The sequence below is a fragment of the Geotrypetes seraphini genome, chromosome 16 (genome assembly GCF_902459505.1).
Source record: "Geotrypetes seraphini chromosome 16, aGeoSer1.1, whole genome shotgun sequence".
In the NCBI taxonomy this organism is placed as follows: domain Eukaryota; kingdom Metazoa; phylum Chordata; class Amphibia; order Gymnophiona; family Dermophiidae; genus Geotrypetes; species Geotrypetes seraphini.
Window position 1 is genome coordinate 16956353 of NC_047099.1, and position 27639 is coordinate 16983991.

Consider the following 27639-nt stretch of genomic DNA (forward strand, 5'->3'; position numbering starts at 1 on the left):
AAAGATTTATTTAAAAAAAAAAAAGAAAGAAACTGAGTGAGGCAGTTGGAAATGGCAGGCTGAGTGAGTCCATGTTGGCTGCCAGAACAGACTGGAAGCTCCCAGTTGCCAGGAAAGTGAGGGCTGCTGTTACTTTTAAATGCACTGGAATTGGGTAATTCCGCCGAGTGTGGGCCTGTAGCAGGGGCTGCAATTGGAGGCAGAGATCCTGGATGGTGGCCTTGTCGAAGCAGTATCGCTCCAGGCACTCCTGGTCAGTAAGCTCAAGGAAGCAGGAGCGAGGCCTAAACAGCCTCCTGCGGTGGACTCGGTGATGGGGCCTCTCATTCTCCAGCTCCTCTTCCTGCAGCAGAATCTCTACTACCACCAGCACATTGACCCCTTCCATCGCCCACAAGGAAAGCACCTGGCAAAGAAAGCAGAGCTCATTACAGTCTAAACATGCCCCAGCCAAGCAGTCACCCGACACCCCCCTCCCCCCAGGGATTAAGCCAGGAGGTGAAACTGAGCACTCACTCCTATACAGCTCATGCTACACGATAGAGACCACAGTGAATGAGTAAGATGAAATAGATGTAAGAAACAGAGCTGCTGATGCTGATAGGAGGTAAGTTTGATGAGAGAGGGGTTTTTGCAGAGGTCAATGAGACGTGGGGAGGCATACAGCATTGAGAAAATAGGTGGGGAGGTTGAGATAGAGATGGTTAGAGTGATGGGGTACACACACACTAAACTAAACTAAACCTTAGGTTTGTATACCGCATCTTCTCCACGATCGTAGAGCTCGGCACGGTTTACAGGACTAAAATAAAATGGAACTCCAAAGGATGGTTGTGGGTTAAGAGTAAAGGAGAAAAAAGGGGGGGAGGTGTTACATTTTTGAGAAAAGCCAAGTTTTCAGATGTTTTCGGAAGAGTTGGAAGGAGCTCGAATTTCAGAGAGGGGATGTAAAGTTGTTCCAGAGCTCAGTGATTCTAAAGGGGAGGGATGTCCCTAATTTTCCAGCATGGGATATACCTTTTGTCGAAAGGAAGGATAGTTTTAATTTTTGGGAGGATCTGGTGGAATTAGGATTAGAGGAATTCCAAGATAGTGAATAACGGGAGGAATAATGCCATGAAGGATCTTGAAAGTTAGGTAGGCACGTTTGAAGTGGACCCTGGAGATTATTGGAAGCCAGTGAAGCTTGGACAGAAGTGGTGAGACGTGATCAAATTTACTTTTTGCGAAAATAAGCTTAGCCGCAGCATTCTGAATCTGCTGGAGTCTGAGGAGGCTTTTCTTAGTTAGGCTTAAGTAGATAGAGTTGCAATAGTCTAATCTGGAGAGGATGATGGATTGTACAAGGACGGCAAAGTGTTTTTGATGGAAACATGATCTCACTTTTCTCAGCATATGAAGGCTGAAGAAGCATTTTTTTTACCAGGGAGTGGAGATGGTCATTGAAGGATAGTGAGGAATTCAAGATGATGCCCAGAACTTTGCTTGAGAACTCAAGCTATAGTGAGGGGCTGGAGGACAGTGGAATGGAGGTGGGTAAATGGTCTAATATTGGGCCGAGCCAAAGTACACACCCATCCCTTACCTGTCCACAAGACGGCATACACTGAGGAACAGCTTAGACATTCTGAAAGCAGGTCTAAGTTGAAACGCTACTTTGAACGTACAGAGCAAACTGATTGAGCTTTGGTTATCGTATTTGTACGTTTGGGGCCTAACCCTGCCCTCGGAACACCCCCATGTTGTACGTCTTAGGTTGGACGTTTTGCGGCGTAGTATGTGCAGCTGGCCGACTTTTAATTATGGTCGCTTGGACGTTTTGCCAGGTAAAATGTCCAAACTCCAACTTAGGCGGTTTTTTGGACATTTTTGTGTTTTGATTATGAACCCCATAATGTATTTTCCTAGGCACTTTAGATTGTGAGCTTGTTTGGGACAGTGAGGGAAGTTAATGTGCCTAATGTTTTAGTTTTTGTAAACCGCTGAATACTTTTGTACTAGCGTTATACCAAATATAATAAATAAAAAAGTTCTGAGACACTTTATTATTATTTTGGTTGCTCACACTTTGGGCTCCTTTTACGAAGGTGTGCTAGGGTTTTTAGTGCACGCACAAAATTACCGCCGAAAATCTACCGGCTAGTAATGCACGCTATTGTGTGAGTTAAAGACCCTAGCACACCTTTGTAAAAGGAGCCCTTTGTTTTCAGTAGTAGCTTAAGATGGAAATTAATCAGTGCTGGAGAACCAGAAATGTGTAAGAAATTGTCTTATAGTAAAGCATAGATTGCAGCAAGAAGTAATAGTTTTACAATATTAACAAGTCTACCCCATCTGCGGCAGCAAAAATTGGCAGGAGGGATGCCCACTCCCACCCTGCTACCAGATGCCCCCCCCCCCCCACACACACACACACCAGCCACTCCCAAACTGTCCCCTCTCCTTCCCTATAAAAAAAAATTGGCAGAAGGGATGCTCATTCTCTCTTGCCATCTCCCTAGGAAGGGAAAGGCCCACCATTTTGGAGTGGGAGGCCTCGGAGCAGGAAGGACCAAGCATCCCTCCCCTTCTCTCAACTTCTGAACAGGTACCGGGGGAAGTTGCATCCAGTGGCAGGAGAAAGTGGGTATCCCTCCTGCCAATTTTTGCTGATGTGGGAGGGGTCACCTTGGCAGGAGGGAATGGGCATCCCTCCTGCCAATTTTCATTGGCGAAGGGTTCCTGGTGCCAGTTCATCGGGGGGTCATTGAGGAGGGCCCTCATCAGCAGGGGACGGGGGAGGTGGCAGCACAGCATTTTTTTAATGGGGCAGATATTGTGCATGTGTAACAGACGCACAATATCTGTGCCATAAACAAAAAAAAGAAAAAAGCCCCAACAGCTTTGAGGCTTCCCCTGACACTCAGCTGTTAGGGCTTTCCCAAACCGGCTCTGCACATGTGTCAGTTGCTCTCACAGTGACTATCAGACAGGGATTACCATGAACTTCTGTGCAAATAATTTGCAAAAAGGTTTGTTAGAACATCAATTGCTCTTCCAGAATCAGCCAAGAGCGATTCACAGTCTTAACATCTGTGTTTTGTGCATCTAGCCCAGAGTGTGCAGGGACCCAGGCTCATAGAAACTCACAGCAGAGCGTTAGGGTGTGGTTAGATGAGAAACAAACCCCATTTATGCAGAGGTGTAGCACAGCTGGTTATAATAGGGCAATACCTTTCTAACAGTATGCACATTGTTCCCTGAGCCTGGTCCCAGCTGCTCACCTCCAGCTATCCTTCCTCTGTGCAGGCATGGAGTTTAAAGTTCTTGATACTGACAGCTGTGATCACATGGCCCTTTCGTCATAAGTCACAGAAGCAGTGGGGGAAAATTATCTCATTGTAGCCTTCACAGGTCCTCAGCATATTAAAATACTAGAAAACCAGGGGGGGAAAACCCCACCTTAATAGGAAAAAGAATTTCAGGAACAAAGACTAATGTGTCCTCTGAGTCTCTTTGTCCTGCCCAGTGATACATAGAGAATGGCTATCACCTTGGGAGCTGGGGAGGCAGCCCTGATAAGTCAGAAGGGAGAAATTGCCAAGTTAATGCATTTAGGTCACCCAGTTTATGTCAACACAAAATTTTAGTTATTGGGATTTATTAAGTGCCTTTATGAAGAGATTCACCCAAGGCGATGTATAGCAATTTAAAAAAGCAATAAACTATCACAATGAGAAAAGTTTCACTAATACAGCAACGTATAGAGGTGGAGCTGAACCCAATCTTAGGCACTAAGAATCAAAGATTCAATAAGGCATGAAGCCACAGGCAAGTCTGCACCCTAATGCAAGTTTCCCAATCCTTTCCTAGAAGTGCACTTAGCCAGTCAGGATTGCCACACTAAGCATTCAGAGACCCAGTTTAAGAAAATCTCATGATATATGCAAATCTATGTACATTCATTAGAGATCCCAAAAGCAGAGCACTTAGGCAGGAATCAATTTCCCTATCCCCGCAAGTTTTGTCGCTATCCCTGACCCATTCCTGAAACCGCACAAGCCTCAAACACTTATTATTTTAAAGTGTTTGAGGCTTGTTCAGATGAAGATGGAGTTTGCAGGAATGGGGGCGGGGACAGGGAAAAATTTGTCACCGTGTCATTCTCTATACTTAGGCCTAACTTCAAGACAGGGATGGAAATGCTGCTCTAATACATAAAAATGAGAACAAGAATTAAGGAGAAATTAGACCTTACTTGCTAAGTTACTTTCCTCGAGTCTCTCCAGACCATTGCTGATTTATATACTCCTATTAGCAGAGAAAGACTGAGAACTACTGATTGATGTCACTGTATAAGGTCCTGTGTATAAGGTCACTGTATAAGGTTCGGTATTTCAGAGCCTCGATCTGATTTCTTAGGACCCGATCATTTTACTAATACACTAGTCAAGTATCCCTCATACTACCATGCCCAGCTCTTATGCTTTGAGTCAATAGAAAACATAATGTATGTGCACATCTATACTCTCCTTTCAATAATAATAATAACTTTATTTTTCTATACCGCCATAATCTTGCGACTTCTAGGCGGTTCACAGTGAAGAATAGCTGTACATACAGCGATTACAACATACAAATGGAGAAGAGGTCACAGAGCGGCCTGTGATTACATGGTGCAGACTAAACATAGGTTACAATAAAGTTTTAAACATGTTAGAATAGAAATGTAAAATGAGCGAATAGCAGAATACAAATGGTGAAGAAGCCATTGAGCAGTAAAGAATACGAAGTACAAAAAGTACCGTGAGAGGGGAAAAAGTGTATTCAAGTATGATGAGTGGTAACTTTAAGAAAAAGGGAAGAGGAAGAACTGGCTATGAAATAAATTTGTTGAACAGGGTGGTCTTTAGTTCTTTCCGAAAAGCGCCATATGTCAACCTGGCGCCATCAATGAGGTAGCCTAACCAAGTTTGCTGCCTACCAGCTTGAAACTTGAATGTTCTGTCTAGAAAGGTTCGGTATCTGCAGCCTGTAATCTTCGGGTAGGCAAAGAGGTTGTGGTTTCTGGTTATCCTTGTGGGGGAGAAAAATTTGAAATGAGGTAGTAGATAGTTGGGGGCCATTCCCCACACCAGTTTATAGCAAAAGCAAGAGAATTTAAATAATATTCGAGCCTCAATTGGTAACCAATGCAGCAGTTTGTAGAAGGGACTGACATGGTCTTTTTTCCTTAGACCGAATATTAGGCGGACGGATGTGTTTTGAACTATTTTTAATTTTCTCACGTTTTTTTTAGGTAAACCCACATAAATGATATTACAATAGTCCAGGGTAGATAGAATCAGCGACTGTACCAGAAGTCTAAAAGATAGGGGGTCGAAGTATTTTTTTATGGTTTTTAATTTCCAAAGTGTGGAGAAGCACTTTTTTGTCACCGAGTTTGTATGTTCGATCAAGGTCAGATGGGTATCTAGGGTGACTCCTAGTATTTTTATAGTTTTTGTTATGGGGTGATCGTGACCGTTTAGATGTATTGATGTTGTGATGAATTTGTCCTTAGGGCTTGCCAAGAAAATTTTCATCTTTTCTGAGTTGAGTTTCCGTTTAAAATTGATAGTCCATTGTTCAATTTCAGTCATGATGTGGGAGATGTGTTTTGAGGTGGCACTGGTCATATTAGTCACTGGAATTAAAATAGAGATATCATCCGCGTATATGTAGTAAGTTAGGTTTAGCTTTTGTAGTAGGTGGCCTAGGGAAGAGATATAGATATTAAACAAGGTGGGAAATAGAGGGGAACCCTCAATGAAATGAAACCGTGAGAGTACAATTTACCATGACCATCTTCTTCTGCTCCGCCAGTTTCTGCAGCTCATAGGACTTCTCCTCTGCTTTGATGTAACCTTTCTTCACATCGTCCAAAGCCTGGACATGAGAAAGCAAAATGGAAGCAGTTGAAGAACAAGTCAGTCTGAACACGGATGTACATTGCAGCTGGAATAAGGGAGCACATACCTGATGGAAGAAGTAGGTTAGCACAAGGTTGTTGTCATTGAGCAGTGTCTCTTCCTCAGTAGTGAAGAGCCACTTGCAGATAGTGAGGCAGGTCCCAGGCACCGCTGACGTAATTCTGTACATACACTTTATGAGGGAACTCATTTGTGGCCAGCTTATGTACTGAAAAAAAGCAGATCACACAGAGCAAGATTCACAGAGGCAGACAAAAACAAAACAAGGCTGAGAGAGCTGGAGGCATGGGACCGTCCTGCTCAATACCAAACAAGAAGCCCAGTGGAGAGAGGGGACAGGCGCAGATCTTCCAAGTGTCTCCTCCTCATCTCTGAAAAAGCATCCCCAGCAGTGGAGGGAGAATCTGATCGCAATGATGCATTTATTTTAAAGAGAGGCTAAATGTTATCTCAGCACTGTCACACCCTGGATCCAGCAAGGGCTGACGAGAGCCCTTGGCACCATAAACGAGGTGGTTCACTCACCAAGGGAGTGATTGATCACTTCAAATAAGGCAAAGTAATTTGCAGTGATGACATCCATTTCAACTTTATCCGCCACAGCCTGCGGAGAAAGCAAAGGGAAGCAATGAAGCCTGTGGATGTCAGAGCAAGGAACAATCTGTGAGTGCTTCACATGACAGGAAATGCACACACATGCCACTTCTTCCCTCAGGAATATTTTATTTCTGGAACAAGGCCTTCCCTCTCACACTTCTCCAAGACTTTCTTCAGAATACTAGTTACACAAATTGTACTGACCCCTACCAGCAGTAACCCAGCAGGCTTCCAAGCTTATCTGATACACTTGGTCTGTAGTACTGTTCTTTTTCACCCGGATAGTAACTGTCCTTTTATCAGGTAATGCTACTCGGAGTTCCACATCAGAAACACCATTCTAGGGAAAAGGAAGCAGCAAAGATTCATAAAGTCACATAAAGGATGGAAACTCAAAAACCTAAGGCAAAGAAATATTCAGTTCTGCCCCACACCACCCACGGTTATTCCAGTATAGAGACTCCTAGACATACTGCATACTACACAAATGCATTTGTATCTCTGAGCTAGAAGAGAAGCACTGAAAAACATTAGGTGATGGTTGAGTTTTAGCAAGCATTTGAGCAGTTTAGGGGAAGGGGAAAGAGAATGAGACTTTATCTGGTTACAATCAAAGTGGTTTACATACTTCTTTTTGTACCTGGGGCCATAAAGGATTCATTGACTTGCCCAGAGTCACAAGGAGCTGCCTTGGGAATCAAACTCAGTTCCTCAGGTTTGTAGGCCACACTAGCCACTAGGTCCTCCCCCACGCCCAGCAGTTTAGGAAGGGTTCTTACCTCATCTGACTCTGAAAGGAATTCCTGCATGATATCGCTCTTCCCAATAACTCTTATCGAACACACTGCAAGAGAAAAGTAGCAAAGGCAAGCTGAGGAGAGCTCCAAAAGGCAGCAAGCATACATGCGTGCTCCCTCTAAGCTCCTGCAGACGAGGGAATGTGAAGTTGGTAAATTCACGCTTTAGGTTCTGATGCAACATGGCAAACTCCCGGTAGTGCTTAGAGCAGAACTGTCTGCCAGCCATGTAAACACTGTACACCTAACCAGAGATAAACAAACATCTACTGACTGGCAAACCACTAAAAGTGCACAGATATATAAGGAACATGGATTTGGACAACAGAGAATATTAGCTACTTTAAGAGAGACTGGGCAGTGACCAGCTATAAGAATTTTCTTGAAGTTACACCACTCTCTAGCAATCAGCAACTTCTTTAAAATTCTCCTTCAACTTGTGTGTAAAGCAGATTGTGCAAGAGAAGGGGTGTGGCTTAGAGCGCGCAAGATGGTAGCTTAACCGCGGAGCTCCTCAAGCCCTGGCAACAAATTGAAAGAAAAGAGTTTCATGGACCTTGTCCCTTTCATAAAAAGCACTGTAAAGTCATTTGGAGATGGCAACAACGCGGCAGGGGAAAGCTGAGAAGCCGAGTATGTCGGGTGTGACTACTAAACGATCAAAAATTACTCAGCTGACTCCAACAAAGGTGCCGATCCCGAGTGATGAAGAGGATGTGCTAGGAAAGGCAGTTATTTTGGCGGAATTGTTTAAAATACAGCTGATGATACAGGATAATACCAATAAAATCATGGAGGTAAAGGAGGAAGTTGTCATCCTAAAACAACAGATGCAGATAGTGGATCAGAGAATGCTGGTGATTGAACATAGAGTTGAGCAGGTGGAAGCTATAACAGAAAAATGTGAAACTGAGAGACAGGCTGTGGAGTTACTGAAAAATCAACTTATTGATATGGAAAATAGAGAAAAGAGGAAAAATATAAGACTTCTGGGTTTAGCTGAGAATTTGGAAGGTGGAGATGCAGTACAATGTTTAGAGACATTACTGCCTAAGCTGCTTCAGTTAAATTCTAAATGGCAGCTAGAAATAGAATGGGCACACAGAATCCCTGTAAAACGCTCAGCTAACCAGACTGGCCCAAGATCACTGATTTTTAAAGTTCTACGTTTTCAACAGGCTTTAGAAATTTTAAAATTGGCCAAAGCTAATAAAAATTTGAATTATAAAGGATCAATTTAATATTGGAAGGCTCATGTGGAATGACATATTTTATCAAATGTACTGAAGATTTTTCTTTCTGGTGGCTAGTTACTTATGTTAAAATTTTTGATTTTATTTATAACAGTGTAATGTCTCTCAGTAGTCAATTTGCATTTATTTGTATATTTTATTCTTTTAAGTTTGAAAGATCCTTTTCTTAACAATAAATTTGTATAATTTTAATAAATTTATATATTAGAGATTTTTAAAGGATAGGGTGCTACCTTTGTTTAGATGGATTTCTGATTTGATAAATTATTATTATATGGGAGGTTTTATTTTCTTATGAGATTAAAAATTTTACTGGATGATATAATTGATATTTTTAACTTCAATTAATGGAGTTTATTTTTAATATTTATTGATTTCTGGGGTATAGTATTTTATATGTAATTTATATAATTTTTAGATTTATTTGCATATTAGGGATTTACAGTTAGGGTGATATCTTGTTCAGATGAATTTGTGATTTGATAAATTAAAGATATTTGGGTTATCTGTTTTCTTATAGGGTAAATGGGAGGATTTTTATATAATGATAAGGGGGTGTATATGAATTTTTAAATTAAAATTTTTTTTTTTAGCAAATTAAGAATGTTTATATTATTTATAATAATTTTAAGAAATGATAATATAATAAAGTAAGTTTGAGTTGCCGGGGGGAGAGGTTTAGTGTTTGCTTACCTCAATGTGTGTTCTAGGACAGTCATTGTGTGTGTGGGGGGGGGGGGTTTGGGAGGGAGAAGGGAGGGTTTTATAGATCTGGGGAGGTTGAGTGGGAAGAAATGGATTGATTTGAGGGATGAGAGTAGAGGGAAGGGAGGGTTTAGGAAGATTAATTTGGAAACAGGTTATGGTTTATGAGATTATTTTCAGGAAAATTGTGTTCATTTTGGAAAAACTTATAATTTTTTTGATTACTTGTCTTTAAAGAATCACTTTAGTTTTATATATTATGATGGCTTTTAACATTTTTTCACTTAATGTGAATGGCCTAAATCACCAGATCAAAAGAAAAAAAGTGTTATCCTTTCTGAAAAAGCAGTATGCGGATGTTTGTTACATACAAGAGACCCATCTTAATTTGACTGAATCTAAGAAATTGGAAGGGGGATGGGTGAAGCATTGTTTTTATGCTCCTGCCGTTGGGAAAAAAGCAGGTGTAGCTATACTTATTAATAAAAAATGTAATGCCACTTTTCATTTGGGAAGTTCAGATCCTCAAGGCAGATGGGTACACATAGAAATGAGTATGGGAAATACTACTTTGACTTTGTTTAATGTGTATGCCCCTAATTTGAATCAACAGGAATTTTTAAAAACATTACAGAGATTGTTGCTCCCACTGGCTGCTTCTAAATTAGTTGTGGCTGGAGATTTTAACGCTGTTATGGATCCATTATTAGATAAAAAGCTATGTAAAAATATAAAATCTTTAGGGTTAGCTAATTTGGCTCATTCATGTGATTTAAAAGATATTTGGCGTATTCTTCATTTTAATGAACAAGACTTTTCTTTTTGTTCACAGGTTCATAAGTCTTTTTCCAGAATAGATTATATTTTTATTTCAACTCAATTAGTTCAAGTGCTTAAAGCTTCCATAGATTCAATCATTTTATCTGATCATGTGGGTATATGGATTGAACTTCAAATAGATCAACAGGAATATAAAGAAACCTGTTTGGAGATTTGATAATACAATGCTTGCAGATACAAAATTTATCGAGGATTGTAAATCACAAATTAGTGAATTTTTTATGTTTATCAGAGGATAGTTCTATGGAAAATTTATGGGATGCCTTTAAGGCTACCATGAGAGGCTCTATCATCTCTTATTCTGCTTATATTAGAAAACAATTTAAAAAACAATTTTCAGAATTGGAAAAAGAAATGAAAATTTTGGAATCTAAATTGATTAACATATGGGAACATAATACGTTGCAGGATCTTTTAAAAATAAAAGGTAAATATAATGAACTATCTTCAAAATTAATTAGGAAAGATATTTTCTCCAAACAAGCATTGTATTATTGAAATTCTAATAAGGCGGGAAGACTATTGGCAAGTTTTCTTAAAGCTAAAAAAAGAAGGAATAACATTATGACAATTAAGGATGATAAAGGAGTTATACAAAATCAGATTGAGAAAATATTAAATCAATTTCTAACTTTTTATAAAGATCTGTATTCTTCCGAGCCTTATGCGGACAGGGAAAAGGATGGATTAGAATTTTTAAATTTAATTATTGGACCTAAGATTCCGGTTCATATAAAAAGAAGTTTAGAAATGCCGATATCTCGAAAACAATTAGAAACAGCGTTGAAATATTCTTAGAGTTGGATCTGCTCCAGGTGGTGATGGTTTTACAGTAAAATTTTATAAAGCATTCCAAATTCTTCTTTTACCTCATTTGTTAAATTTTATCAGTCACAACTTACTAAGGGTTGTATTACAGGTACTATGGCAGAATCATTAACTATTGTTTTGCCTTAGCCAAATAGAGATCCTACTTTGGTTTCAAACTACAGGCTATCTCTTTAATAAATGTAGATGGTAAACTTTTGGCTAAGATATTGGCTTTGCGCTTAGCCAAGGCTCTCCCTTATATTATTGATATGCACCAAACAGGACTTGTTGCTAATAACTCTAGATTAGCGTTCTATATGCTAAATTTAACCAAAAATATGAATGATCCAGCCTTTTCTGTATCCTTGGATGCAGAGAAAGCTTTTGATACAGTTGAATGGAATTTTATGTATCAAGCATTAGATTGGTTTGGTATAGGTCTGGATTTATACAAATGGTTAAATCATTATATAGCTCCCCTTCTGCAAGATTGAATATTAATAATAATTTGTCAGAGAAATTTAACTTGCAGAGGGGAGTTAGACAAGGCTTTGTTGTTTGATGTATTAGAACCCTTGTTATTAGCCATTCATCAAGCAAAGGGGATACAGGGTATTACTCATTCTGATTGGGAATATAAAGTTTCAGCATATGCAGATGATATTATGCTCTATTTGAGAAATCCAGAAACTACTATTCCCTGTTTGCTAGAATTGATTGATACATTTGGAAAATTTTCAAGTTACAAAATAAATTGGAGTAAGTCTGAAATTCTTCCTTTAAATGTGTATTGTTCTAAAGGATTATTTGATTCTTTTCCATTTGTATGGAAAGAAGATGGCTTAAAGTATTTAGGTATTATGATTAAAAATAATTTAGATGATACAGTTAAAGAGAATGAAAAACTTTTATTTATTTATTTTTTTAATTCTTTATTCATTTTATAATTCACAAGTGTACAGCAAATATTAAACAATATATAATACAATATCACTTGAAAATCTACCATATTATACAACAAAAAGATATATCTCCCACCCCCCTCCCACGTCCATATACAACAACAACAAAAAAATATACCACATGAATATATTATCTTATCATTCATATATATTATTAATAGACATCCACCCCCCCCATCCATATGTAAGAATTAAAATTGGGAAAAGTGTAAATTATTCATTATAATAATTTAAAAATGGCCCCCACACATCCTTAAATTTCTTATAGTAACCTTTTTGAACTGCCAATGCTCTTTCCATTTTAAACACATGACATACTGAATTCCACCAGAAACAATAATTCAGCCTTGTAACAATCTTTCCAGTTATACGTTATTTGTTGAATGGCAACTCCTGTCAATATCATCAAAAGCTTATTATTATTAGCAGATATTTGAGGCTTAGCTCTCATCAGCATGCCAAATATAATTGTGTCGTATAATGCTACATAATTTTCCATTAAATGATTTATTTGATCCCAAATAGAGATCCAAAAATTTTTAATGAATTGGCAATAAAACAAGTGATCTAAAGTTCCAGCTTCAAGGTTACAATGCCAACATCTATTAGACCTAGAGCAATCCAATTTTTGTAAACGAACAGGGGTCCAGAGTGCTCTATGCAACAGGAAAATCCATGTTTGTCTCATAGAAGCAGACATTGTACACCTCAACCTCCAGAACCAAATACGTGGCCATTGTAGCCCACTGTAGCCCCGGACAGGGCTCAATAGCACTCCCAGTGGATACCACAAAATAGCACACTGACGTGTGACCCAAAATGGAGTCACCTTGCAGGATTGGACTTTAAACAGGAACCATAAATCACAGCTACAACAATTGTAGTTCATAGGAGAATCATTCCATTTTATTCCTTCCTTCACAAAGGTAAGTAGATCATTAATGTAGCAGAAAAATTGTCAGAACTTCAAACAGCCTCAAAACAAAAATACCAAAAGAAGCAAGCAACTAAAACAGCACAAAATAAAGTTCAAGGCTTGCTCTCAGCATTAACTTAGTCTCAGCTGTGCCTGAGGATTCAGTTCTCCACAGAGCTAGTACTGACTGCTCCCAAGCAGGCAGTTTCAAAAAGCACAAATACAGTTCATGGCACTTGTTCCATAGCTCTAGTGCCCAAAGTTCTAATAAAGCCTCTGGCCAGTTCAGAGCACTGCCAGGAAAGGAGAGTGTCAGGTTTTGCAAACGAAAGGCCTCAATACAGGCTTTCAAAATTCCCGCCCAGGATGATAGCAAAACCTCTCCCAAACAATACACACTCCCAGCTTACCAAAACAAAAATAGTCCCAAACAGTCCAGAGCAAAAAATCACAACTCACTATTTTCAGGTAGAGACCCAGTCTACCTGCATGGCTTCAGAAACATCAGGAGCATACTCTGACAGACTTTCCTCACACTCCATGGGCTGTTCTTCTGGAAATAGCAGCTCCTCAGCTTGTCCAGCTTCTAACAGCTCCATGGGAATAGGCTGGTTGCTCCTGCTTGGCCCCGGGGACTCCCTAGGGAGAAAAGGCTTAAACCTCCTCCCTAGCTGGCTTCCCTGTCTGTTCTCAACTGCAGGTTTAAATACCTTGGGGCAACGCCCTACTCTAGTTGAGTCAGCAGAGTAGCTGGGACCTCTTGGGCTCCCCCGGTGGTGGCTCGGAGATGAATCACCCAATTCTTCATCAAATAAATCAGACTCCCTCTGGTGGTCACAGGATAAACTATCAGTCTCAGGATTTACATGCACCTTCCTGATTCCACCTCGGGTTTTCATTTTTACTTTTTTTCCTGAACTAACAGGGACCCTGGCAGGCATCGTGTCTGCCTGGTCACACCATTGAGATGCTTTGATTTGATGCTTAATCTCAATGCTCCAAATATCTCTAAGTCCAGTTTTTGGTTTCTTATTTATATAGCCAGATAATAATTTATACCACTGTGCAGCTTGGTGACCCAAGAAGTCTGCCTGAAAGCATAGGAAATCTAAACTAAATTGATTATTAAGAGATTTCCATTCAGGGAACCCTGCCTGAATAGCCTGCTTCAGTTGCAACCATTTATAACTTTGTTTTTTATCAAGACCAAATTTTATTTGCAACTGTGAAAACTCTAGCAGTTTACCATCAGATATAACATCATTTAAGGTTCGTATACCTGCTTTAATCCAATTCTTCCAGATAATCTTAAAACTGCCTATTTGGATCCTGGAGTTTAGCCAGATATTTTGATATGTAGATTTTTGAATTGTAAGAGGTGTTAAATTATTAACATATCTCAAAGTTTTCCATGTGTCCATTAATATCTTATTGTTTTTCCGCAACCTAGGCATTTTAATACTGAGAAGATGACGAAGCCTAATAGGAAACATGAGCTGCCATTCTAACCATAACCAATCAGGTAGCTTTTCCATGAGTTCTGGGAGGACCCAATACATACCTTGGCGCAAGATATAGGATTGATAAAAATTTGGAAAATTTATCCCACCCTCCGCAATTGGCTTTTGTAAGGACACTAAAGCAATTCTTACTCTTTTACCCAGCCAAATAAATTTAGACAAAATACTGTTTAACTTTTTATAAAAAGATCCCTGAAAAAAAAACTGGTATCATACCCATTTGGTAACAAACCACAGGCAATATCATCATCTTTACAGTTTGGACTCTTCCCCACCAAGACAAATGCAATGGATTCCATTGTTCATACAATTCTGTAACTTTTTGTAATAAAGTTTTTTCATTCACTCTCATTGTCTCTTCAAATGTGTTTTTTATCCAAATATCTAAATATTTTATTCCTTCCTCCTTCCAAATAAAAGGAAAAGAATCAAATAAACCTTTTATACAGTGCACATTTAAAGGAAGAATTTCTGACTTATTCCAATTTATTTTATATCCTGAGAATTTCCCAAACTTTTCAATCAAATCAAGCAAACATGGAATGGTTGTTTCAGGATTCCTCAAATGAAGTAGTATATCATCTGCATAAGCAGATACCTTATATTCTTTTCCAGAATATGGAATGCCCTGTATCTCCCTTACCTGTTGAATAGCTAATAACAAGGGTTCAAGTACTATATCAAAAAGCAAAGGAGACAAAGGACAACCTTGTCTAACCTCCCTTTGCAACTTAAAAGATTCTGAAAAATTATTATTAATATATAATCTAGCAACAGGGGACCTCTACAACGCTTGAATCATTTGTATAAATCCTGAACCCATACTAAACCATTCAATAGCCTGGTACATAAAGGCCCATTCTACCCGATCAAAAGCCTTCTCCGCATCTAAAGATACAGAGAAGGCCGGATCTTTTAGGTCCTTTGTTAAATATAGCATCTGGAGTGCCAATCTAGTATTGTTAGAAGAGTGTGTCTCTGAGCAACAAAACCCATTTGGTGCATCCAATTACGTAAGGAAAAGCCTTTTTCAAACGTAAGGCTAAAAGTTTAGCCAATAATTTTCCATCAACATTAATTAAAGAAATAGGTCTGTAATTTGAAACCAAAGTGGCATCTTTAGTTGGCTTCGGAAAAACAATAGTTATAGATTCTGCCATAGTACCTGTAATACAACCTTTATTCAGTTGGGTCAAATATAAAATTAATAAATGGGGCAACAAAGTAATTTGAAAAGACTTATAGAACTCTACAGTATAACCATCACCACCTAGAGCGGTCCCAACTCTAAGAGACTTCAATGCTGTTTGTAATTCTTTTAGTGTTATAGTGTTCTAAACTTTTGGACCCTCAATTAAATTCAAAAATTCAAAGCCATCTTTTTCCCTATCCAAATAAGGCTCAGAAGAATAAAGGGCTTTATAAAACTTTAAAAATTGTTTTAAAATAGGACCAATTTGAGAATGTGTATCTCCTTTTTCATCTTTAATTATACTAATTTTTGTTTTCCATTTCTTTACTTTAAGATAATTAGCCAATAAACTTCCCGCCTTTTTAGAGCTTCCATAATACAGAACTTGCTGCGAAAAAATATTTCTAATTAACTTAGAAGAAATCTCATTGTACTTACATTTAATTTTTAAAAGAGCTTGCAAAATGGATTGCTCCCATTTATTAATCAATTTTGCTTCTAAAAGTTTTATTTCTTGTTCTAAACTAAAAAATTATTTTTTTATTTGGTTCTTAACATGAGTTGAATACGAAATAATTTGTTCTCTTATAGTTACCTTAAAAGCATCCCATAAAGTTTCCATAGAAATTTCCTCTGTATTATTAATTTGAAAATATTCATCTATCTTTAATTGAAATTCATCACAAAATTTTTGATCTGCAAGCAATGCATTATCAAATCTCCATATTGGCCTACTCTTATCTTGATCAAAAACATTAAATTCAACCCCCCCCCAATGATCAGACAAAATGATAGGATCAATGGAGGCTTGTGTTACTTGATGTACTAAATGATCTGAAATAAAAACATAATCAATTCTTGAAAATGATTTATGAACATGGGAACAAAAAGAAAATTCTCGATCATTAAAATGAAGAATACGCCATAAATCTTTTAAATTGGAAGACTGTACAAAATTATCCAAACCTAATGACAAGGTCCAGGAACTCGAGGGACTGAGCAACACAGAGGAGACGAACTAGTCAACCAAGGACACAGACGGAGCAGACCCCATGGTGGACCAGGTGAGGGACCTCGAGAGATTCATCGAGGAGGCCTATAGGAGGAAGGTGGAGGAACAGGACCATCAGCTGCACAGACATATGTTGGCAGACGAGACCCAGGATCCACAAGGCGACACCGGGGAAGGACCTAGCGGAGGAATCACGCAAGAGGAGGAGACCGTGACCCACCGGGACCCCGAGGGAGAGACACCACATTACACTGAGGACACAGACCTGAGACAGAGGAGGTTGCTGAGGAAAGGGAAGTCTGCTATTGTGGTGGGAGACTCGATCTTGAGAGAGGTAGATAGTCACGTAGCTGGAGGAAGGGAGGACCGGCTGGTGACTTGTCTCCCAGGGGCCAAGACACGAGATGTCACTGATAGGATCGAGAGGATCCTGGACGGAGCAGAGACAGAGGAGACTGCAGTGATAATCCACATCGGAACGAATGATGTGAGCCGGAGGAACTTCAGCATGGCCACACTGACTGACCAGTTCAGGGCCCTGGGACGAAAGCTGAAGCGGAGTACCCGGAGGATAGCATTCTCAGAGATCCTGCCTGTACCGAGAGCAGATGCAAAGAGGCAGGCAGACCTCCAGGCTGTGAATGCATGGTTGAGGAGATGGTGCCAGGAGGAGGGCTTCCACTTTGTAAGGAACTGGACGTCCTTCTGGGGAAAGAGCAAGCTCTACCAGCGAGACGGCCTGCACCTGAGCACAGCGGGAACTAGACTACTGGCAGCAAATGTGAGGAAGGAGATCGAGAGGGCTTTAAACTGAGGAGAGGGGGAAAGCCGACAGCTGATCTGATGTTGACGCTTCGGACAACAGTATCCAGAACAGATGCTGAACGGGCTGACTGCAAGGAGGAAGTAGAGAGACCGGTGAATCTTATGATCAGACAGCGAGGGAAACACCAGGTAAAGGGAGCTTGCTGGGAAGAGACTAAGGGGCATAGAGACACAGGGGGACTGGGTGGCACGAGGGCGAAAACTGAGGGCAATATAGGGGTGCCACAAGGCGAGGGGGATCAAACAGAGCCTCAAGGGATGATAGCCCAGGAGGAGACCGGTAGGGCTAGAAAACCCAGAGGAGAAGCTGGGGAGAGGGGTGGCGGAAATGTGGGGAAACCGAAAGCTGCGAGAGTAAAGGCTAAGGGCAAAGCAGAAGCACAGGGAACAGGAGAACTGCCCGAAATTCAAGGGGAGGCGGCCCAGGTAAATACGGAGGTGGAGCAAAAACGACAGGACCTGCGGTGCTTATACGCCAATGCAAGAAGCCTCATGGCCAAGATGGGTGAACTAGAGGTCGTAGCCAAGGGGGAGGACCTGGATATAATTGGAATTACAGAAACATGGTGGACAGAGGAGAATCAATGGGATGTGGTGCTGCCAGGGTACAAGCTCTACAAGAGGGACAGGACCCACAAGAAGGGGGGAGGCATAGCACTATATATAAAGGACTCTATCTACTCGGTCGGGATGGATATGGCAAAGAAGGCAGAGGGGCTGGAATCGCTATGGGTCAAATTGCCGGGAAACAAGGGTACAGGCATAAAACTGGGGCTGTACTATCGCCCACCTGGTACGCCGGAGGAAATCGGACACGACTTGGAAGCTGAACTGAGACAAGAATGCAGGACTGGAAGTGTAACAGTGATGGAGGACTTCAACTACCCGGGGATTGACTGGAGTACGGGTCACTCCAACTGCACTAAGGAAACAGGATTTGTAGAAGCTGTGAGGGACTGCTTCATGGAGGAACCAACACGAGGGAGTGCTACTCTTGACCTCATCTTAAACAGATTAGGGGGGCCTGCAAGAGGGGTAGAACTGGGAGGACCACTAGGCAACAGTGACCACAACGCGATCCGATTCACATTAGAAAGGGGGACACCCACAGTAAAGAGGACCGCAACAACTGCGCTCAACTTCAGGAAAGGGAACTATGTTGCTATGAGGGAAATGGTGGGGAGGAAGCTCAAAAACGTCCTTAAGATGGAGACTGTAGGAAGCGCCTGGACCCTATTCAGGGACACCCTGCAGGAAGCACAAAGAATGTACATCCCAAGTTTCAGGAAAGGCGGAAAGAACAAGCGGTCAAAGGACCCGGTTTGGATCTCAACAGAAGTAAAGAGGGCAATAAACGACAAGAAAGTGTCCTTCCGGAGATGGAAAAAGGACCCAACGGAGGAAAATCACCAGGCGCACAGGAAATGCCAAAAGGAATGCCACCGAGAGGTTAGAAAAGCAAAAGGGAAATATGAAGAGGGGCTGGCCAGGGAGGCGAAAAACTTCAAGGCATTCTTCAGTTACGTAAAGGGGAAGCGACCAGCGAGAGAGGAGGTGGGGCCGTTGGACGATGGGGATAGGAAGGGAGTGATCAAGGAGGATAAAGAGGTAGCTGAGAGGTTGAACACGTTCTTCTCGTCGGTTTTCACGAGAGAAGACACATCTAATATACCAGACTCAGAGGAGCTCATGAGTGGGGAACAGGCTGAAAAATTAGAACACATAGAGGTAAGTAAGGAGGATGTCCTCAAGCAGATAGACAGGTTAAAATGCGGCAAATCGCCGGGCCCGGACGGGATCCACCCAAGGGTTCTGAAAGAACTAAGACAAGAAATAGCGGGCACAATCCAGCATGTTTGCAACCTATCCTTGAAAACTGGAGAGGTACCAGAGGACTGGAAATTGGCGAATGTCACACCTATCTTCAAGAAGGGATTGAGGGGTGACCCCGGAAACTACAGGCCGGTGAGCCTGACTTCAATTATAGGGAAGATGGTGGAAGCTATGATCAAGGATGGTATTTGCGAGCATATCGAGAGATATGGCCTACTGAGAACAAGCCAGCATGGATTCTGTAAGGGAAGGTCATGCTTAACGAACCTTCTGCACTTCTTTGAGGGAATAAGCAGTCGGGTGGACAATGGGGAACCTATAGACATCATTTACCTTGATTTTCAAAAGGCTTTCGACAAGGTGCCACATGAAAGGCTGCTTAGGAAACTGTGGAACCACGGGGTGGGAGGGGATGTGCACAGATGGATCGAGCACTGGTTGTCGGGTAGACTGCAGAGGGTCGGAGTAAAGGGACAATACTCTGACTGGCGGGGAGTCACGAGCGGTGTGCCACAGGGATCGGTGCTAGGGCCGTTACTCTTCAACATATTTATCAATGACCTGGAAAAAGAGGCAAAGTGCGAGGTTATAAAATTTGCAGACGATACCAAACTGTGCGGCAGAGTTAGGTCTAGGGAGGAGTGTGAGGACCTGCAAAGGGACCTGGACAAGCTGGAAGACTGGGCAAACAAATGGCAAATGCGCTTTAACGTGGAAAAATGCAAGGTCATGCATATAGGTAAAAAGAACCCTCTGTTCAAATACAAATTGGGGGGGGCATTATTGGGAGACAGCAGTCTTGAGAGAGACTTGGGTGTGCTGGTAGATGCATCACTGAAGCCATCTGCACAGTGCGCAGCAGCCTCGAAAAAAGCCAACAGAATGCTGGGCATCATAAAGAGGGGCATAACAACCAGGACGCGGGAAGTCATCATGCCATTGTATAGAGCTATGGTGCGTCCACATCTGGAATACTGCGTTCAATATTGGTCGCCGTACCTCAAGAAGGACATGGCAGTGCTTGAGAGAGTCCAAAGGAGAGCAACGAAACTGGTAAGAGGGCTGGAACACTGCCCATATGCCGAGAGGTTGGATAGGCTGGGGCTCTTCTCTCTGGAAAAAAGGAGGCTCAGGGGAGATATGATAGAGACCTTCAAGATCATGAGGGGCATAGAGAGGGTGGATAGGGACAGATTCTTCAGGCTGAAGGGGTCAACAGGCACGAGGGGGCATTCGGAGAAACTGAAGGGAGATAGGTTCAGAACAAATGCAAGGAAGTTTTTCTTCACCCAAAGGGTCGTGGACACTTGGAATGCGCTACCGGAGGAAGTGATCAGGCAGAGTACGGTACAGGGATTCAAACAGGGATTGGACGGATTCCTGAGGGATAGGGGGATCGTGGGATACTGAGAGAGGTGCTGGGATGTAACACAGGTATAGAAAGCAAACCAAGTAATAAGTATAGAAATCCGACCAGGTCGTGCATGTGCAAGACCGGAGGGTTAGGACTTCGATGGGAAGATAAAACTCAATGGGAAACCAAGGTGGCAAGGGGGCCCCTTCTGGTGTCTCAGACAGGCCGTGACCTGTTCGGGCTGCCGCGGGAGCGGACTGCTGGGCAAGATGGACCTGAGGTCTGACCCAGCGGAGGCACTGCTTATGTTCTTATGACTTTATAATTTTGCTAGGTTTTTTAACCATTAAAGGATCTATCACAGCATTAAAATCTCCCACCACTACTAATTTAGAAGCAGCCAGTGGCAAAATCAATTGTTGTAGAGACTTACAAAACTCTATTTGTTTCGAATTAGGGGCATATACATTGAAGAGCGCCAAAGTAGTATTACCCATACTCATGTTAACATGCACCCATCTTCCTAAGGGATCAAAAGCAATTAAATTAAACACTGCATTACATTTTTTGTTAACCAAAATAGCAACACCAGCTTTTTTCTTTACCGCAGGGGCAAAGAAGCAATGCTTCACTCAGTTCCCCTCCAGCTTCTTAGATTCCTCAGCAGACAGATGAGACTCTTGGATAAAACATATATCCGCATTCTGATTCTTTAAAAATAAGAGTGTTTTTTTCCTCTTAATCGGATGGTTTAGACCATTTACATTTAATGAAAATATTTAAGCGTCATTGCATTACTGTATAAAATATACTTTCATTAATCTTTCAATAAAAACATTATAATGTAACCAATTAAAATTTACACTTTCCTCAAATTCAGAATCTGAAAAAACACATATCCCCTTCCCAAATCCCCTTTCCCTCCTCCCCACCCTATCTCCTCCCATCCCCCCCTAAATAAAAGTGAAAGCTTAGAAACACGCATATGGTAGCAAGTGACAAGCAACTCCCACAGGCCAATAACTTTTACATCAAAATCTTTAAAATTCATAAGCTAACTATATTCAATCCACCCCAATTAAAACTGATTACTTTATCATTTGAAAATTACTTCATTAAGAATATTAGTTTATTTTCCCAACCAAATCTCAAACTTTCATATTATCAACACTATTTCCTTATATGCAATACTATGGGACATTAATAGGAACTGTTACAAATACCCAATTAACCCAAAAATAGATTAATTAAAAACTTTCCATCTTTAAAAATCATTCTCCTAACACAAAATACCATTCCATACCCACATAAAACCAACATCCATACTTTCCTAAGCCCAATTCACCTTGATTTAATGATTGAGCACAGTTTAACTTAAAATTATATTTATATTCTGCACATAGATTTTATATTGTGTAATAAAATAATACATTAATATTAAATATGAACTTTCAAAGCCACCCAAACTGCAACCACAGTATAAGTAACTCAGATCTCCATTAACTCAACTTCTCAGACACTTTTTAGCATCATATCATAACTTATATATACCCCGAATGTACAATATATTATCTTTTCCTGTAGTATCACAACCCAGGAAATTTATATGCAATAGTTATGCACATCTAAACTTCATATCTTTTCTTTCCTAAATTTTAAGAAAATACAGCATCTCACACATTTAAATTCTTCTGAGAAATTTCACAGAAGAACCATCTATTTTAATTATTATCACCATCCAATCCTTTAATAAGTATCCATACTCTGAAATCTTTCATAAATTGCCACGTTCTATATTCTTCATAAACTTTCATATTCCATTTCTTAATAAGCTATCATATTTTGAGTTTTTCATAAACTTCCATGCTCTGGTTCCTTCATAAACTTCCATACTCATGTTTCTTCATAAGCTTCATGTTCTGATTCCTTCCTTCGCTGTCATATTCTTAATTCCTCTCAGTCTATCCTGCTCCAGATCCTCCTTAGACTGTTCCATTTTGGTATCCTCACACGCTGCCATGTCTCAATCACTTCAAAAGCCTCAGTTTTTGATGTCTGCAAATAATATCACAAACTTATATGACTGTCCATCAAACTCCCGATTCACCAGCACTAACTTTTCTGCAAGCAGATCTGTTTCATTTACATTTCTGTCTGTCATATATAATCCAATCACTTTTTTATAAACTGAAGCAAATCACACCATAGCAGAGAATGCTGTCTTCTGTATCCAGTAAAAAGGTCAGTTTAGAATGCTCATTCACCAGAGCTTCATACCTTTCTTTTTAAAATTATTTATATATAAAGGTAGACTACATAGATATCTGATGTTCACAATTCTCCAAAAATTCACTCAATTTCATCGGATCTTCAAAATTTAGAATCCTGTTCTCATATGTGACTCTCATTATGGCTGGATATATCAGTCCATATCTCATCCCAAGAGATTTCAATCTTGGTCTCAGCTCCAGCAGCTTTTTCCTTTTCTGTGCCGTGGCTCTGGCAAAATCAGGCACAATGAAAATTTTTAAGTCCTGGCATTTTAAATTGCGATTTTCTTTTGCCAGCCTAAGGATCTCTGTAACCTGCTGAAACTTCAATAGCTTAAATATTAAGGGACGCGGCCCCTGCTACTTTTCTGATCTTTTAGCTGGAATTCTATGGGCTCTTTCAAACTCTATAGGAAATTTGAATTTCAATGGCAGAATCTTCGGCAAAAAATTATCCAAAAACAGGACTGGATCATTTTTTTCAATGCCTTCCGGCAAACCAATAACCCTCAAATTGTTCCGTTTACTACGGTTAACACAATCCTCAAGATCTCTTGACAGGCTTTCAATTACTTTTTTATCCTGCTTTAACTGCCGAATTTCAGACTCATTTGCCTCAGTTCTTTTTTCAATTTGATCCACTTTTACATCCAGAACTGCCACTGCCTTGTGAGGCTAGCCACTTCATCTATAGCCTCTTGAATCTTCTTTGAATTGTTTAAAACAATTTCTTTTATCTGCCTGAGTTCAGCCACAATATCGCAACTGTCATCTCCCGGCAACGGAACTGTTGAGGGAACCAACGGCTCTGTTTTCGATCTTTTAGCGCATCCTGCACTTGTACTAGCCATCTTTCCCTTCAAATGTTTTGACGATGCCATCCTATATTCCAAAAGCTCAATTTCAATCAAAAATTTTAAGTTCCGTAACTTATTTTTCACAGATCATTAACCGGTTATGAAGGAGCCGCGCTATAACCCGACCATCTTAATGCGGCTCCAAGCCACGCCCCCCAATAAACTTCTATTAAAAAGAGTTACAGAGTTGTGTGAGCAATGGAATCCATTATATATTTCTTGGTGGGGGAGAGTTCAAACTACAAATGAGTACGATACCAATCTTTTTTCATGGGTCCTTTTATAAAAAAACTTAACGGTATCCTTATGAAATTTCTTTGGCAAGGTAAAATGCATAGAATTGCTTTAGTATCTCTTCAAAAACCAATTGAGGAGGGTGGGGTAAATTTTCCTAATTTTTATAGGTATCATCAAGCCTATATTTTACGTCAAGATATGTATTGGATCCTCCCAGAACTCTTTGAGAATGCACCGGATTGGCTTTATTTAGAATGGCGTCTCTTGTTTCCCTTAAATTTGGTTCATGTGCCCAGTATTAGAATACCTAGAAGATACAAGGAGAATAGAATTTTATCAGATACATGGAAAACATTGAGATATATTAGCAATTTAACACCTATTCCAATAAGTAAATCTACAAATCAATCTTCATGGATTAATTCCAAGATTCAAATTGGCGGATCTAAAATCTTATGGAAAACCTGGATCATTGCAGGCATTCGAACTCTAAATAACTATTCAGGTAGGGTTCCCTGAATGGAAAAATCTGAATAATCAATATAGTCTGAAGTTCCTTTGTTTTCAAGCGGATTTCCTGGGATTTCGCTTTGTGGTATAAATTATTATCTGGATATGTGAATAAAAAAAACAAAAAATGGTCTTAGAGACATTTGGAGATGCAAATTTCTGCATCTCAATGGCCACGAATTTGGTCTTGGAGAATGAGATGTACAATGTCAGCATCTATGAGGCAAACTTGGTTCTTTTTGTTGCATAGAGCTTTTTGGACCCCAGTTCATTTGCAAAAGTTAAATAGATCTAAGTCTAATAAATGCTGGCATTGTAATCTGGAAATAGGGACATTGGATCATTTACTTTTTTACTGTCCCTGTATTAAATTATTTTGGAATTCAATTTGGACGCAGGTTAACCGTTTACTTGAAAATCATGTTGCTCTGTCTTATGATACTATTCTGTTTGGCATGGCTATGAGGAAAAAAAGTCAAATTTCATCTTATAATAACAAACTTCAATTAATAATGACAGGGGTGGCAATTCAGCACATTACGGCTAATTGGAAAAATTATACAAATCTTAATTATTCTTTTTGGTGGAATTCACTTTGTCACATTTTTAAAATGTGCAATTGCTGTACAGAAAGGTAATTATAACAACTTTATAAAGATCTGGGGGCCGTTAGAGAATTATTGTAATGAATGAACATCGTTTTCTTTTCTGATGGATACATATATTTTATTGGGGGGAGGGGGGAAATTGGATGATTAATATTTTTATTTAATGATTGGATTTCTGTATGTATTATGAAAATTTTCATTGAAGAATTGTTGGGTGGGGGGAAAGGGTTATAATTTCTATTTTAATGGATTATATGTATAAGAATGTCAAGTGATGTATATTTTATTAGTAATGTAATGTTCTAATATTAATCACTTGTTTGTCAGTTTTAAAATGAATAAAGAATTAAAATTAAAAAAAAGCAAGAGAAGGGTATAGCTTCCTTCTCATAACTCAAAAGGAAGTTATGATACTATTCTGTTTGGCATGGCTATGAGGAAAAAAAGTCAAATTTCATCTTATAATAACAAACTTCAATTAATAATGACAGGGGTGGCAATTCAGCACATTACGGCTAATTGGAAAAATTATACAAATCTTAATTATTCTTTTTGGTGGAATTCACTTTGTCACATTTTTAAAATGTGCAATTGCTGTACAGAAAGGTAATTATAACAACTTTATAAAGATCTGGGGGCCGTTAGAGAATTATTGTAATGAATGAACATCGTTTTCTTTTCTGATGGATACATATATTTTATTGGGGGGAGGGGGGAAATTGGATGATTAATATTTTTATTTAATGATTGGATTTCTGTATGTATTATGAAAATTTTCATTGAAGAATTGTTGGGTGGGGGGGAAAGGGTTATAATTTCTATTTTAATGGATTATATGTATAAGAATGTCAAGTGATGTATATTTTATTAGTAATGTAATGTTCTAATATTAATCACTTGTTTGTCAGTTTTAAAATGAATAAAGAATTAAAATTAAAAAAAAGCAAGAGAAGGGTATAGCTTCCTTCTCATAACTCAAAAGGAAGTGCTGGACGCTTCTCACAAAAGCTGCAAGTTCTAGATTAAGGCCAGGGAAGGCAAGCATGGGCCAGCAGGAGGGATACGTGATGCTGAAAAGAGCCCCATTACCCCATAGGTAATTTACAGGTAATTTCTAAACGCCTGTACATTAACAATAAAATGAAAAAAATAATGGGGGGGGGGGAGTATGAGTATCTTACAAGCAACTAATTCCCCCCTTCCCCCCAAAAAAACTCTGGGCAAAAACCAACCACAAATTTCTCTGAGTTCTGTTCGACATGTTTGTAGGTAGGGACAGCTTGCTTTTCTGTGTTATTGTAGAAGGACTGTCCTGTGGAGTCATCGCTGGGATCAAGGTTATCAGCTTCATGTGGTGAACTGATAACACAATCAGAATCAACTCCTTCTCCCAAGCTGGGAGGTAAAATGTAAATTTTTCTGGCTGAATATCAAAGAGCTATGGGAGCCAGGACTGAGCATACTTGATAGATTGGGACAGCACCTCAATTCCAATATTTACAAGAAACCCATACAAATTAAAACTTACCCGCGTATGATGGAGATGACCACCCATGATACTGTGTGCTGCCCGTCAAGAAGCACTGTTATCTTGGACACCTACAAAGGATAAATCACAATTAGGAATGGGGGACACTTAAGCTAGAAGAGGGTAGTGGTTGAAGATCTTGCACATCTATGGTTACTTACCACATGTGATGGGGCTTGAAGAAACCAGAGGTGCCATAGTGGGTGACGCATGCAGAGCCAGGGGTGGTTGTGCAGGTGGGCCCAAACTATAAACATGGTTTGAACCTGTGGAGAAAAAGCAATGTACAGATTAGTATATCGCCATACAGGAATGGAGAAATAACAATGAAGGAGTGTGGGAGTTAAAACATCTTGCACATGCATGTTACTTACTACGTATGATAGGGCTTGAACATAAGGGTTATGCCCTAGTGGTGGATGCATGGGAAAGCCATAGGGTTCAAACCTGTGTATATAAATCAGCGGACAGATTAGCATGTTTCACACCTTCTAAGGAAAAATTGAAATGAGGAACGGTGTACGCAGATATAATGAAGTGGAGGTAGGGGAGTGCTTAACATCAAACAGGTAGGACACTCACCATTTATGATTGGGCTGGAAGAAACTTTAGGTGCCATACAGGGTGAAGCACAGGGAGCCATAGGAGGTTCTGCTGCTGGACCTACAGTATAAAGCGTACGGTTGAAACCTGTGGAGATCAAGCATTGCACATATTGTCATCATAGCCTGGCACATATACCGAAACAGAAAAAAATCCCAAAAAGGTAAACAAATTGAGTAACATACCTACTGACGCTTGTGGAGTACAAGTGGGGGTCACAGTGCGGGACTGCATTAAGGTCTGCCAAGCCTCACTTTGTCTTACGAGCTCCTTCAACATACTCTGGCTCTGCCTCTGTTGCTCCACAACCACATTTATCAGCGCATGAGTCTGCCTCTGGAGATCCTGGTCCTGCCTATGGAGATCAAGCATTGCATTAGTTTGTGCCTGCATCACAGTGGTAAAGCTAGCAATATTCTGAGACATTGCTTGTTCACCCTCAGCAAACATTCTGCGCAT

The 27639-nt window shown here is 40.0% G+C and overlaps 1 pseudogene; it reads right to left on the reverse strand.

Annotated features, from left to right (window-relative positions):
• Positions 1-3269: 3269 nt before the first annotated feature.
• Positions 3270-27639, reverse strand: LOC117349747 (annotated as a pseudogene).